The sequence below is a fragment of the Leucoraja erinacea genome, chromosome 19 (genome assembly GCF_028641065.1).
Source record: "Leucoraja erinacea ecotype New England chromosome 19, Leri_hhj_1, whole genome shotgun sequence".
In the NCBI taxonomy this organism is placed as follows: Eukaryota; Metazoa; Chordata; class Chondrichthyes; order Rajiformes; family Rajidae; genus Leucoraja; species Leucoraja erinaceus.
This window is the reverse complement of record NC_073395.1, coordinates 4974876-4988658: the sequence shown is the minus strand read 5'-3', so window position 1 is coordinate 4988658 and position 13783 is coordinate 4974876. Positions and strand designations below refer to the sequence as shown.

Here is a 13783-nt window from a genome sequence, read left to right as displayed (position 1 = left end):
ATATCTGTCTGTCATAAAAACATTATGCTCTAAATTAGAGATACACTGATTGCCACTGGGTGATATATCACCTGGAGATGCAGGAATCATCTGTACAGGGTCCACAACTTAGATAGATAGCGATACTGCGGCCTACACCATCTTGAAGCCACGGTCTCCGGTAGGGAAGCACCGATTCGGGACTCACCTTGCCTGTACATCTGGCCGCCCGCAGCGGCGACTACGGAGGTTTGTGGTCCCGACCACGGGGGAAAATGGAGAAGGACTGACTGAACTTTGTGCCTTCCACCACAGTGTGGAATGCTGTAGTGGATGTTTGTGTTAAATTTTTATTGTGCATCGTGTGTTTTTTATTGTACCGCTGCTGGCAAATTCATTTAGTACAATGCAACGCCCTGCATTTCCTAGTTCAATTCCATCTGCCATTCCTATACCTCTTTCCCCACTTCATCTCGATCCTGTTGAAATCTTACAGTATGTCGAATGGTTTAAAACTATCCAAGGATGGAGGAAGCACAATTCCCCACAGGCTGTTGGACCTGAACCCTGACATTGTGAACAATAGCAATAAACACAGGCAGCAAAATCAGATGAAGTAGATCTCCATTCACTGTAGACATAAGGAACTTCAAATACTGGAATATTGCATAGAGCACAAGAACAGTATCTCAGCTGGTCAGGCAGCATCTTTGGAGCACATGGTTACATTTTGGGTTGAGAGGCACCTGCATTTATTCCCCCATTTTAGGTCCCTTCTCCATTTACTGTGGTGTATTGCAACATTCGAGATGAATGGAACATGCAGCACATGCTGATATTCAAGGAAGATATTTTCCAGGAGGTAAAGCAATAGAAGAAAGTTACAATATTGCCTCGTCCAGTTAAGAGATCTCAGTTCATCTTTGAAAAAGCAGAGAAATGGTTAACCACTGAACAAGAGCACGTCAACATTTGCTAAGCACGCAAACCTTCTAGCTATGCGGAAACATTTATTTAGATTGTTAAATGCCAAGAGAAGCAAACTATCTGTTCAGAAGAAATTAGCCCGTCTTCTTTTCTCGAAATATCTTTGCAATTAAACTGCAGATTTTGTTGTTATATGGGAAAGAATCATTAAGATGCAAGCCCATCTACAAGCCTGACATCCAAAACAAAGTTATTAGACAGCAGTCTACTGTTCAACTCCTGGGTTTTCAAAAGGCAGTTGCAGCAATGAGTTCAGTTCTGTCAATAGCGTTCCAAAATTTAAACCACTATAGAAAAGGCAAGGGACACTTAATACTACAGGCACAAAACCCTTCTGAATCAGAGACTTCAGGGAACAAACCAACTAGTACTGTTTGCCAACTTGTAGTAATGAGAGTAAAAAAGCATGCACAAGAGAATACGGAATTGAAAAAAAAAAAGTCAGGCAACATCTCTGGAGAACATGGATAGGCAAATGATTCAAGTTGGGACTCTTCTTCAGACTCATTGAGTTATGAAGAAACTGACTCTAAATAATATTACCAAATATGAAAAAAAGAGAAAATAAGGAATTGTCAGAATTAATTCATGCAGTTGGGAAAAGGATTGGTGGCTAGTAAAATTGAAACGGTGAACAAATCTCTTTGCAAATAAACTCTGAAGATCATGTGCTCAAATTGGAATTCTTAGAGAAAGGTAGTTGAGCCACCATTTGTAAAGAGAATTGAGATTTGAGTTGTACAGTACGGTGTCACAACCAAAGCAATCCATAGCCTATAAATCACACGATAGAGCAGATTAGTGGACAATTCCAATGCAAACATCAGCAGAAGAGCAAACCATAACCAAAGCCACCCAAACTACAGCAATCCCAAATTGAAAGAACATCTAATTCCAACAGGAGCATGCCATGTTCAAAGAATGACATAGTGGGCAAACCAGATGAAATGATTTTATTTGGTGGAGACTTTGTGCTTATTTAACTATTCACATTGGAGCTTTATCCAGACTTAATATATTGACAATGTTCAGCTTTTGAGGTGGGAGATGAATCACTAATGAATTAAAATCTGCTATTACGATGAATCACAAAATGAACCCTGGTTGACCTAATTAATTGTTTTATAAATCCCACTTTGGAGTAAAATTAGCTTTGTAACAAAGACCATATTTCATCGTCCTGAATACTCTGAAGTAGCATGTTGTAGGAGTTGTTGTTGGTGGGGAGGGGTGGGGGAATGATTGAATGGTGGAGTGGACTTGATGGGCTAAATGGCTTCATTCTGTTCCTATTTCTTTTGGTCTAAAAATTCTTATGGTCCTAATTTCTTGCCTTTGATTTTCTTCATTTTAAATAATTATCTCCTCCTGGTTTAAAAGCCATTATAGACAATAGGTGCAGGAGTAGGCCATTCGGCCCTTCGAGTCAGCACCGCCATTCAATGTGATCATGGCTGATCATCCACAATCAGTACCCTATTCCTGCCTTTTCCCCATATCCCCTGACTCCGCTATCTTTAAGAGCTCTATCCAACTCTCCCTTGAAAGCATCCAGAGAACCGGCCTCCACCGCCTTCTTAGGCAGAGAATTCCACAGACTCACAACCCTCTGTGTGAAAAAGTTTTTCTTTATCTCCATCACAAATGGCTTACTCCTTATTCTTAAACTGTGGCCCCTGGTTCTGAACCCCCTAACATCGGGAACATGTTTCCTGTCTCCAGCGTGTCCAAACCCTTAATAATCTTATATGTTTCAGATGGGCACTTGCCATCCCATGTTCTTACATCTTTGCATATATCCCAATTAACCATCTCCCTTTAATCCGCTAGAATTACTGATTAGATACTAATTCTGACAGCAGTGACAATACCTTACAAATTCTGAACCCCTATTTTATCCTGTTTACATTTTCATTTCTTACTTTTCTCTGCGGGTTCGTTAATTGTGCAACACGAAGAGTCTGGCAATAAAATACTTTTGTAAACTGCTTTTTGGGTGGAAAGAAGGTAGATTGTGCATCTGCCAGCAGAGGTAGTTGACCTTGCCCATGAAACGGGATCAGCTTGTTAATAATATTTTGCTAAAGGGCCTGTCCCACTTGGGCGATATTTGCGTGTCATTTACTTGACATTTAAGCGTCATGACGCACGCATGCCGTGCATTTACCTGTACCTGGCGCGTGGCGAGACGTGGTGGCGTAGGCAGTGATGCGCGATAGCGCGCGGCTCCCCAGGATTTTGGGATTCCCAGGTGGGACAAGCCCTTAAGTATGTGTTGGAACGGTGAGTTCCCAGAGGTGACATTTATCCACACCAGAATTTTACATGTCATTTTCTCTTGAAGTCGGGTGGGAGGGAGGAGAGGGATGAGAGCTGCCACAGGTAAGTAGGGAGGTGGGAAGTGACACCAGCCCAACCTTGGTTTTTGAAGTCGGCTTCCACAGAAATATGAGATTACTTGAGGCAATTTAACATTTTCTCCAAAAGGATTTCAAATTAATGATATGCATTAGGAATGGGTATGGATATTCAGTCACTTTATGTAAAATAACCTTCGCATCTATTAAACATGAAGCCTGGTGTGAGTTTGGGAACAGTTTGCGGATTGATTCCTACCAAATTACAGTACAGTTTGCATTCGGACAATATAAGTAACTGCCTTATGCCTGATAATTTACAGTGCCTGCTATGGCATCTACCGTCATAGGCCTGTACAAATAACAAACATCAAATCACAAATAAATGTAAAAAAGAGAGAAAGCAGCAGTCAGCTACTTCCTGGTGGATAAACAGCCAAAGGGGCAAATGAAGGGGTGCAAGTTTAGGTGAAATAACAGCAAATTTGTTAGAGAATATACAACAAAACTCTGAACAACTTTGGCCACAAAATGATATTATCTAAATGGTGGCCGATTGGGAAAGGGGGAGATGCAGCGAGACCTGGGTGTCATGGTACACCAGTCATTGAAGGTAGGCATGCAGGTGCAACAGGCAGTAAAGAAAGCGAATGGTATGTTAGCTTTCATTGCAAAAGGATTTGAGTATAGGAGCAGAGAGGTTCTACTGCAGTTGTACAGGGTCTTGGTGAGACCACACCTGGAGTATTGCGTACAGTTTTGGTCTCCAAATCTGAGGAAGGACATTATTGCCATAGAGGGAGTGCAGAGACGGTTCACCAGACTGATTCCTGGGATGTCAGGACTGTCTTATGAAGAAAGACTGGATAGACTTGGTTTATACTCTCTAGAATTTAGAAGATTGAGAGGGGATCTTATAGAAACTTACAAAATTCTTAAGGGGTTGGACAGGCTAGATGCAGGAAGATTGTTCCCGATGTTAGGGAAGTCCAGGACAAGGGGTCACAGCTTAAGGATAAGGGGGAAATCCTTTAAAACCGAGATGAGAAGAACTTTTTTTCACACAGAGAGTGGTGAATCTCTGGAACTCTCTGCCACAGAGGGTAGTTGAGGCCAGTTCATTGGCTATATTTAAGAGGGAGTTAGATGTGGCCCTTGTGGCTAAGGGGATCAGGGGGTATGGAGAGAAGGCAGGTACGGGATACTGAGTTGGATGATCAGCCATGATCATATTGAATGGCGGTGCAGGCTCGAAGGGCCGAATGGCCTACTCCTGCACCTAATTTCTATGTTTCTATGTTTCTATGTTTCTATGATATGTATTGCATGATATTTTGTGGGCAATAAGAACTTCTCAAGAAAAGTATAACCATCTGATTTTTAATGATTATGGACAATTTTAGACTAGTACTTTTATAGGGGTTCAGTACAAGTCATTCATCTATGATGGGATAAAATCCTTGTAGAATCTGGAGAAATGCTGCTGGTACAATTCCTTGTCTATGTAGATGAAGGATGTACTGTATTTTAGATCAGTTACCATTACTTGTGGATCATTAAAAGAAATAGAAGCAATTGTAGGAATTCAGTCCTTAATATTTGCTCTTCATTTGATTAAATTCAGACCTTTTGACTCAACGTTACTTTCCTGCAATAATTTTATATTACTGAATTCCCTTAATAACTAAAAAGCTACTTATCTATGCCTTGAATATATTCACTGACTGAGCCTCCACAACTCTCTTGGGCAAAGAATTCCAAAGATTCACTGGCATCTGGGAAGGAATTTCTTGTCCACTTGATCCTGAATGATTAAGCCGTTGCTTTAGGAATGTGATCCCTATTCCTGGCGTCCCAGTCAGGGGAAACATCTATTTCAGGTCAAAACATAGTGCTGCAGGAACTCAGTGGGTCAGGCAGCATCTTTGGAAGGAATGGACAGATTATCTTTCAGGGTCTTCGGAGAATTTTTCAGACCCTTCTGCGTCTAAAGAGGGGTTCCCAACCTAAACAGTTGCCTCATCCATTCCTTCCAAAGATGCTATCTGACCCACTGAGTTCCTGCAGCACTTTGTTTTGCACAAGATTTCATCATTTGTACTCTCTTGTCTCCATGATATCAATATCAAATCCCGTAAGAATTGTCTATGTTTGAATGAGATCACCATTCATTCTTCTAAACTTGAGACCGTATATGCCCAGTCTGTTCAATCTCTCCTTCTGCAAAAATACCTACATCACAGGGAAAAATAAACTGGTTGTATTTTTTGTCAGTTATATTAGAGCTCCAAAGTGAATCGAAAGTATTAGGGAATAGAACTCTGTATCTACCACCCAACGATCAGATTACAGCAACTTGGCAGTGACTGAAATACCGTTTTTTTTTGTTTTGTTTTGGTCCAGTGTTTAACTGCCAAAGATAATTAAGACTTGCAATATTTTAATCACCTTGATGTTTCTTCTATTCCCTTTTCCCTTTGTGAAATTCATTCTCAAGACCACTCAACAATTGTGCAACTCCATTCTGGTTTACTGGCAAGAACTTTACAGAAAGGACATTTTTTTTACCAACCATGTCAAAAGCTACAGAGGTCAAATAGGATTAACTCAAATGCTACTTCACCATAATAGTATTGCTGTGAATAATCGTTTTATCAACATAGAACAAAATAAGGTGTTTATTTTGGATCAATGGACGAAACATGTAGCATCAACATAGCATATGCATATATCCAGGGAACATTATTACGAGGCTGGGAGAGGTATAGATCTTGGTTTTATTGAGCACAAGTTCCTAATGCTTCAAGGACGATGTAGAGAAAAGGTAGTCATGATGAACAAAGCAATGGATTTATTTAATAGGTCCTCAGTATGAACAGAAGGATTGAATTTTGACTCCAATGTGGCTCAGTGTCCAATTGGCTTCCCCACGTGGAGACTGACAGAGGGGGAAAAGTCTAATGGAGAACCATTAGAGTGATTCATGGTTTACTGCAATTCTCAGATATGATCAAGGACCTTGTCTTATTTACTTCTGAGTGCAAAGATTTAAAAAAAATCCACAAGAGTCCATAAAATAATTAAAGGGCTGGATAGTTCCTAGTTTCACATTTATTCCAGTTTAACAGACAGGGAAGGAGTAGAAGGTGGTTCAAACCAAGTATGAATAAGTATAGACTTGATGTTAGACAACGCATGGAAGTATTTTCTAAAGAATTAAGAGTTACTGGAATACGTTGTCTGCTGTGATTAGTAACCACATCTTGCTCGTCTTCAAGAGGAACCTGGCCCGGTTCCTGACTGGAGCAGAGATTCGACCCTCAGAAGGTAAGAGTTTTTATAGGCACCATTTGATTTCAATCACTTGAGTGGATTAAAGAGTACTTTTTTTTTTTCAGCAAACTTTCCCTCATTGATCCTGAAACTTTAAAATGTATTAAAAATCATGTGTGTTTTAGAAGTGAACCCGGGGTGGGGGGAGGGAGGGCTGTAGGAAGAGGGAAGAGGCATGTCGTCTTGAGGGTTCTGTGGCCATTAATTTGTGTAGACTTGATAGAACAATTAGCCTTTCCCTTCTTAATAATTCTGCATGTTCAGCATAATACCAGAGTGGTGTTTACTTCTCGTGCAGTGTGGAAAGCATGACTACGCAGACTTTAATCTAACATTCAGGTCTTGAAGTTTAAGCATTACACTGGCTGCTGTTAATACAAGGTCAGGTTTGAACCCTTTCATTTCCCTCATTAATAAGAAGATGGATAATTTCCAAGAATCTAATTTTATCTCACTATATCTTTTTTTAGACCTAATTACGTATCATGTCTTTTATATGAAGTGCCACGGATGGTTCTGTCTGACTACCTCTCTTACCCTTGTATATGATCCTCCCTCTCCATATGTCTCACTTTGTTCCCTTCAGGCCTGACTTGTTCTGTATGTCTAGATACGTTGCTGGTTACTTGACACTCCCAGCTGTCAAATATCAAGAATAGAATTCAGCACTATTCCCAATCCTCATGTGAAAAGTAGAGAATGGCAGAAGAGGATGGGTGTAATCTAGACTCCAATCACCAATGAAAGTTCTCTCATTGTAGTTTATCTTACCTTGTGCAGTTCAGTCTTCAATGTGTAGGAAGGAACTGCAGATGCTGGTTTTAACTGAACTGACACAAAAGGCTGGAGTAACGCGGTGGGTCAGACAGCACCTCTAACAATACGGAATGGGTGACGTTTTGGGTCGAGACCCTTCTTTCTGAAATTCACCCATTCCTTTTCTACAGAGATGTTGTCTGACCCGCTGAGTTACTCTCTCTTTGTGCATATCTTCAGTCTTCAATGCTTTTGATTTTCAAAAAAGAGCCATTTAAATCAAATAGGTTTCCAGTGCTCTATTAATATAGATTCATGGAAAAATCCAACCTACATTTAGCAGCATAAATCATTATGATTTGTGGTTGTCAAAAGCAGTGCTGTCTTTAATTGGATCCATGCATTTCCCCCCACCTTCCTCTTGAGGGTTAAACCCTTTGTCATGCCCAGTTTGGGAATGTCTGCAGAAACTGTACGGAGCCCTACAGATTTCTCCACAGATTCCTGCTACTATAGCCATTTTTGACTGCTTCCTTTCAAATTGCAGTATTAACTCTACAGAGGAATGATGTGGCTGACAAAACTGTTGTGCAGCACAAACTAATCTAGAGCATGAACAGAATCGTCATATTTAATCTGTATCTGCATGAAGTGGTTCCGATCACAATGCTGGAATGACTCAGCGGGTCAGGCAGCATCTTGTGAGAACATGGTAAAATCTAAAGGCAATCCATGATCTCGAGAAATCCTGCCTGACTCGCTGAGTTACTCCAGCATTTCGTGTCTGAATACGAGTAATATGGATTGTATCTGCTTAAGAAATATAAATGGAATTTCACACATCAGTCATCCATCTTTAAATGGGACCATAATCTGCTGTGATTATACTATCAAAGATGAGTTGTTTCTCCTAAACAATAGACAATCGGTGCAGGAGTAGGCCATTCGGCCCTTCGAGCCAGCACCGCCATTCAATGTGATCATCCACAGTCAGTTCCCCGTTCCTGCCTTCGCCCCATATCCCTTGACTCCACTATCTTTCTATGTAACGGTCTCTTGAAAATATCCAGAGAACTGGCCTCCACAGACTCAGAGCTCTCTGTGTGAAAAAGTTTTTCCTCATCTCCATTCTAAATGGCTTACCCCTTATTCTTAAACTGTGGCCCCTGGTTCTGGACTCTCTCAACATCGTGAACATGTTTCTTGCCTCTAGCGTGTCCAAACCTTTAATAATCTTATATGTTTCAATAAGATACCCTCTCATCCTTAAAAGACACACATTCTTTCAGAATAAAGATACCATGTCTTTGTTCACACACAAGTCGGAAACAATTTTCCTGATGGGATAAATGCACCACCTGTCCAGTGACCATGCTAACCAGAAATAACCAGGTTTGATTCCCAGTCTGTTAAATTAATTGGAAATGAGATGCTATATTTTTCGCAGCCTTCTGGGGCTTTTGGAGAGACAGTGGTAGTAAAGTGCAATCAAGTGTTCTGTTCATCATCTCCCTCCAGTGATCCTTGTTGGAAAGTGCACATGCTGACATTAGGTCCATGCATGATACTTAGCTGTCATGCATGATCAAATAACTCACTGACCCAAGCACATTGTTACCCGTCACTGTGGAAGCAGTCTTCACCAAAGGAGAATTCTTTACAAGAGGAGAGATTTAAATCACTCGCCATTCCTTCAATTCTTTAACAACCATGTGATAACATTGAGTTATAGCTTTACACAAAAGGGATATATATATATAATGTAAATGCTGCTGGTACTGCAGGTGTACTTGTATCAGTAATATGCATTAAAAAATGGAAACAATGAGGAACATCAACAAATAAACCTGCAAGATTTCAGTATGAGAAGGTTTCTCATTTGTTCCCCATGATTAGCTCAAGATTATAAAATTTCTGAGATTTGATTTTACTGTAACCTTAGTTCCTATTCAAAAATAACTTTGTACGGCACTTCTAATAAAGCAACACGTTCCAATCCAATTCACAGAACATCTCAGATAAAAGTTGATGCAAAGCCACAAGTTACTGCGTAGTTAGCCAAATGCTTGGTCATAGGAGCTTATTGCAAATAGTATCTCAAAGAAGCGTGTTAGAAAGGTTAGTGGTCGGATTTCCAGACCTTGGTAGCTGGTATGTGATTTAATTTGGGCATGATCAAGAGGCCAGAATTGAATAAACAGATTTCTCCAAGGGTCATAGGACTGAAGGAGATTGCAGGAAATATCATAAGGTGTGGCAAGGCTATTAAAAGATTTTAAAACATTGTCCTAATGCAAAAATGTAATATTAAGTGTTGCCTAACCCAGGACCAAACCGAGGCTACTCGTACAAAGTTCTTGAGTAGAGAGTTATTGGTGGGAATTAGAATATAAGTAGCAAAGCTTTATATAATTTCAAAAATAAAATAGAATGGGGAAAGTCAGCACAATGTGCAAAATACTCACTTCGAGGTACAACTGCTTTGATATGAGAGTTTAGTAGCCAATGACCTAGAACAGGGTTGAAGTCCTCTAATGTTGCAGATGTAGAAATAGATGGGTCACCACTTGGTCAGTTGTGACACCAAGGCTCTAAACATGTCTGGTCAGATCTGACAGTAAAATGGATGGTCTGCAGCAGGGAATTCAGTAGCAGGAGAATTAAGTTTGTGGTGTTGATCAAAATCAATAGCTTTTGTCTACCTCTGTCCAATGCCAAATAGTTTATGCTATACAACTCGAGTTTCTCTCTCACATTTGCTCCATATTTACTGTAATTTGCAAAAAATGTCACATCAGATATAACATGCCACAAATCGATTGACTCCAGAAATTGGGCAATTCCTCGTTGATGAGGATCTTACAGCATTTTATTTGCCCGACTTAAAATAAACAAGAATTATATTTTCCTTAAAGTCGCATTTATTTTTCTTGCTCAAATTATTTCTGAATCACTCAAGTAACTATCCTCTGATGTCACTTGACAACTTGCTTGTGTACTTCCCACTTACTCAGTTACACATTTTCTCTCCAAAGCTTTCCTGATATTCTTGGGGTTATCAAGTTACTGACTTACGTTGGTAACATCACAATTACTAAAAATGTCTCTTTGATCTATATTTTATGATAGGCACACCCTACTTAGTATGCGTGATCTGTGATGTTAGCTCTGTACTTTGATTCCCAGATCATGAAATAACCATTCAGCATGGAATAATTTGTTACAAATGAACCTGTATCCATAGAATATTATGACCATCTTTATTATTAAATTATAGCCCAATATTATAAAGAAGGGGGAGGTTTAACTGGTGTTCATAATTCAACAGCCTGACAATTATACTAATTTATACATTTGTTCTTTGATCCATTCATACTAATTACATCCACTTGAACTACTGGACATACTAGCGAACTATTCCTGAAGTTCCTGTATGAACAAAATATATGTGCCCCTCGGGTTACAGGAGAGGGGGTGGTGTATTTCTAGAACATCAGATGTACTACAGCGGTACACAAAATTGCTGGAGAAACTCAGCGGATGCAGCAGCATCTATGGAGGGAAGGAAATAGGCGACGTTTCGGGCCGAAACCCTTCCTCAGACTGATGGGGGGTGGGGGGGAGAAGGAAGGAAAAGGGGAGGAGGAGCCCGAGGGCGGGCGGATGGGAGGGTGGGAGGACTACAAATCTGCTGTAATGCAAACCTGTATCATCTGTCCCTGCGTTAAGGAATTTGAGAAGAAATGTGGAAGATAAATTTTGTGTTGATTTATTTACATTTTTTCCATGAGAGCCAATTTTATTTCATCTCAAATTTTTGGCAAGTGACTTGTGAATATTGTCAGGACAAATTTCTGTAATGCGGGATAGACACAAAATGCTGGGGTAACCCAGCGGGACAGGCAGTATCTCTGGAGAGGAGGAGTGGGTGATGTTTCAGGTCGAGACCCTTCTTCAGACGGGAACGGAGGATGCAGGAGTTGCCTGTATTAACAACATTGACAAATCTGAAAAGAGATGCTGGTAAAAAAGTATTTCCCCATTTCTTTCTCCTTGCCACATTTAAAACTGGTTTTGTCAATCATCATTCTTCAATTTCGCATTTTATTGTCAAATGGGGGCCTTGGTGCTGTCGCCTATGAGCTGACCTTCCCTGCAAAGAATTACTCAATCTTTACTTCCTTGTCTTGAGGATTTCACATCAGTGTGATTAGAACACCACATTCTGCCTTGCCTGCATTGCAGTTTACAAGGGAATACCCACTGTATGTTCAAGTCTGATTATGTTTAAAGATCAGTCCTTTTGGTTTTCAGATCTACAGGTTCAAAATTCTTTTCAGCAAAGGAAAATAAAAACCAAATCCTGTACACTGTTGATCAGCAGGGTGAAAAGGACATAACGTTTTGGGATGATACCTTTGTATTCTGATGACCAGAAATGTTAACCTACAGAGCACTCTCAGATGTTCATCCTCTCGGATATTGTATCATATGCAAGAATATTTAAACTATATATTAACTATGCATATTCTACCTTAACAATCAACCTAATGAAAATATTCCTTTAAATGATATGACCTATATTTTGAATCAAACAAGGATATCCACCCAGACTGCACCCGCTGAATTTCTCCAGCTTTTTGTGTACCAAGGATATCCAACAGTTCTGGTTAGCAATATTTGTCATGAACAGTGAGCATTTATTCTCTTATAAAGGTGATTGGACTTTTTTTTTAAGCCTACTACCTGGCTACCAATCTCTCTAATTAGAGCAGACATGAAAACAATCGAAAACCCAGCCTATTTAATATTGGAATCAGCAACATTTCTTTGTATTGAAGAATGGTGCACTCTTTATATATATATATATATATAAATATATAAATATATGTGTGTGTGTGTGTATATGTATGTGTGTGTGTGTATATATATGTGTGTGTGTGTGTATATATATATATATATATTTTAATGTTGGCTCTTCAGCAGTTTTAGTAAAGGTTATTTCTATAAACAAAATAATAACAATTTCCCCAATTTCAACCATTCGGTTTTCAAATTACTCTAAAGGCATCTGGTGGCAATTGATTATAATTAGTCTTAATATTAAAAATAATTCACTTGATTTAATTATCAATTTTGAAATCTGGAAAAGTTACAATGCAGGATGGATTTTGTGGTTAACCATTTCTTCCATGGCCCAAATAGTTTCACTGAACAATGCAACATTTTAAACGGGCATATAGAACCGCATGTTGATTTTTTGCATTACAAGTAATTGTCCTCATACCCTGCAAAATAATATGGTATATTTGTAAAAGTAACTAATTTCTCCATTTCCTATGACAACCTCATCAATTCAATTCCACTATATATATCATATGTATATATGATTTGGATAAAACTCAGGTTGCCAATACTGTGAACAACAGCATTACTGATGAAGGCATATTAAGTTTTAGCCTTCAGTGGAAGCTGGATCAGTATCTGAAAAGAAAGAACTTGCAAAGCAATGAGGTGAGGGTGGGGAACTGGGTCCAAGTAGATTGGTGTAATGTGGAACTGGAGCACGTGTCTGTTCCAGGTCAAATAACTTCCTTTGTGATATAACCATTCTGTAATGTAATAGGTGTAATGTCTCCACTAATGTATCACAGTTTTCACAAACAGTGCCACTGTGACCAGGTACACAATACTATGACAAGATTATTCAGTATCATGGAATACCATTGAAATAAATTAACAATTAAAATCAAGTTGTGCGTAGTTTAATTTTGTGATTTGGATCTCCTCACAATACTGATATGGTACTTCTGTTCTTTAATATTATCATGTTAAAATGAGGTATTTTTGCAGTTGTTACAATGTACAGAAACCTGTTAATCTGCCATGATTGACAATGTTACATCTCAATTATCAGAATCTACATTGAATTGTTTTAAATTTCTCATGGGTAGCCTATAGCCCCATCACTCAGGATAGATTGCCATTAGGTGTGAATCACCAAGCTATTCCGCAGTCTTCCGTAATTAAGGAGTGATTTCACATCTTGTATTTTTCTCTAACTCTGGATCCACCTTTGTCTGATGAAGTTCAACCTAAGGCAGCTTGTGGGTGGCAGTAAATAGATAGATGGGGCATCTTGGTCACCAAAGACAGGTTGGGCTGAAGAGCTCGTTTCCGTGCTGTATGACTCGAAGACCACAATCCGCTCACTGCCAACTAACTTGCCATGTTGCTCTTTCATTTACAATAATAATCTGTAGTGGTTGTGAATTGCCATGCCACATTTTTGGTGTTAATGGACATGTTTAAAACACTGAAAACGTTAGTATGAAATGGCTGTTTAACAGAATTAATTGTTAGCAATGGAT

The 13783-nt window shown here is 39.3% G+C and overlaps 1 protein-coding gene across 2 annotated transcripts in view; it reads left to right on the top strand.

Annotated features, from left to right (window-relative positions):
* wnt5b (wingless-type MMTV integration site family, member 5b) overlaps positions 1-13783 on the top strand; it is a 75535-nt gene that overhangs the window by 27586 nt on the left and 34166 nt on the right. Inside the window, exon 1 of one of the 2 annotated variants that reach the window (XM_055650134.1) lies at positions 5711-6650. The exons of the other annotated variant lie outside the window; for it this stretch is intronic. The gene's annotated coding sequence lies outside the window, so the exon portion shown is untranslated. Of the gene's footprint in view, positions 1-5710; positions 6651-13783 lie in introns of those variants that run through there. 2 annotated transcript variants of the gene reach the window in all.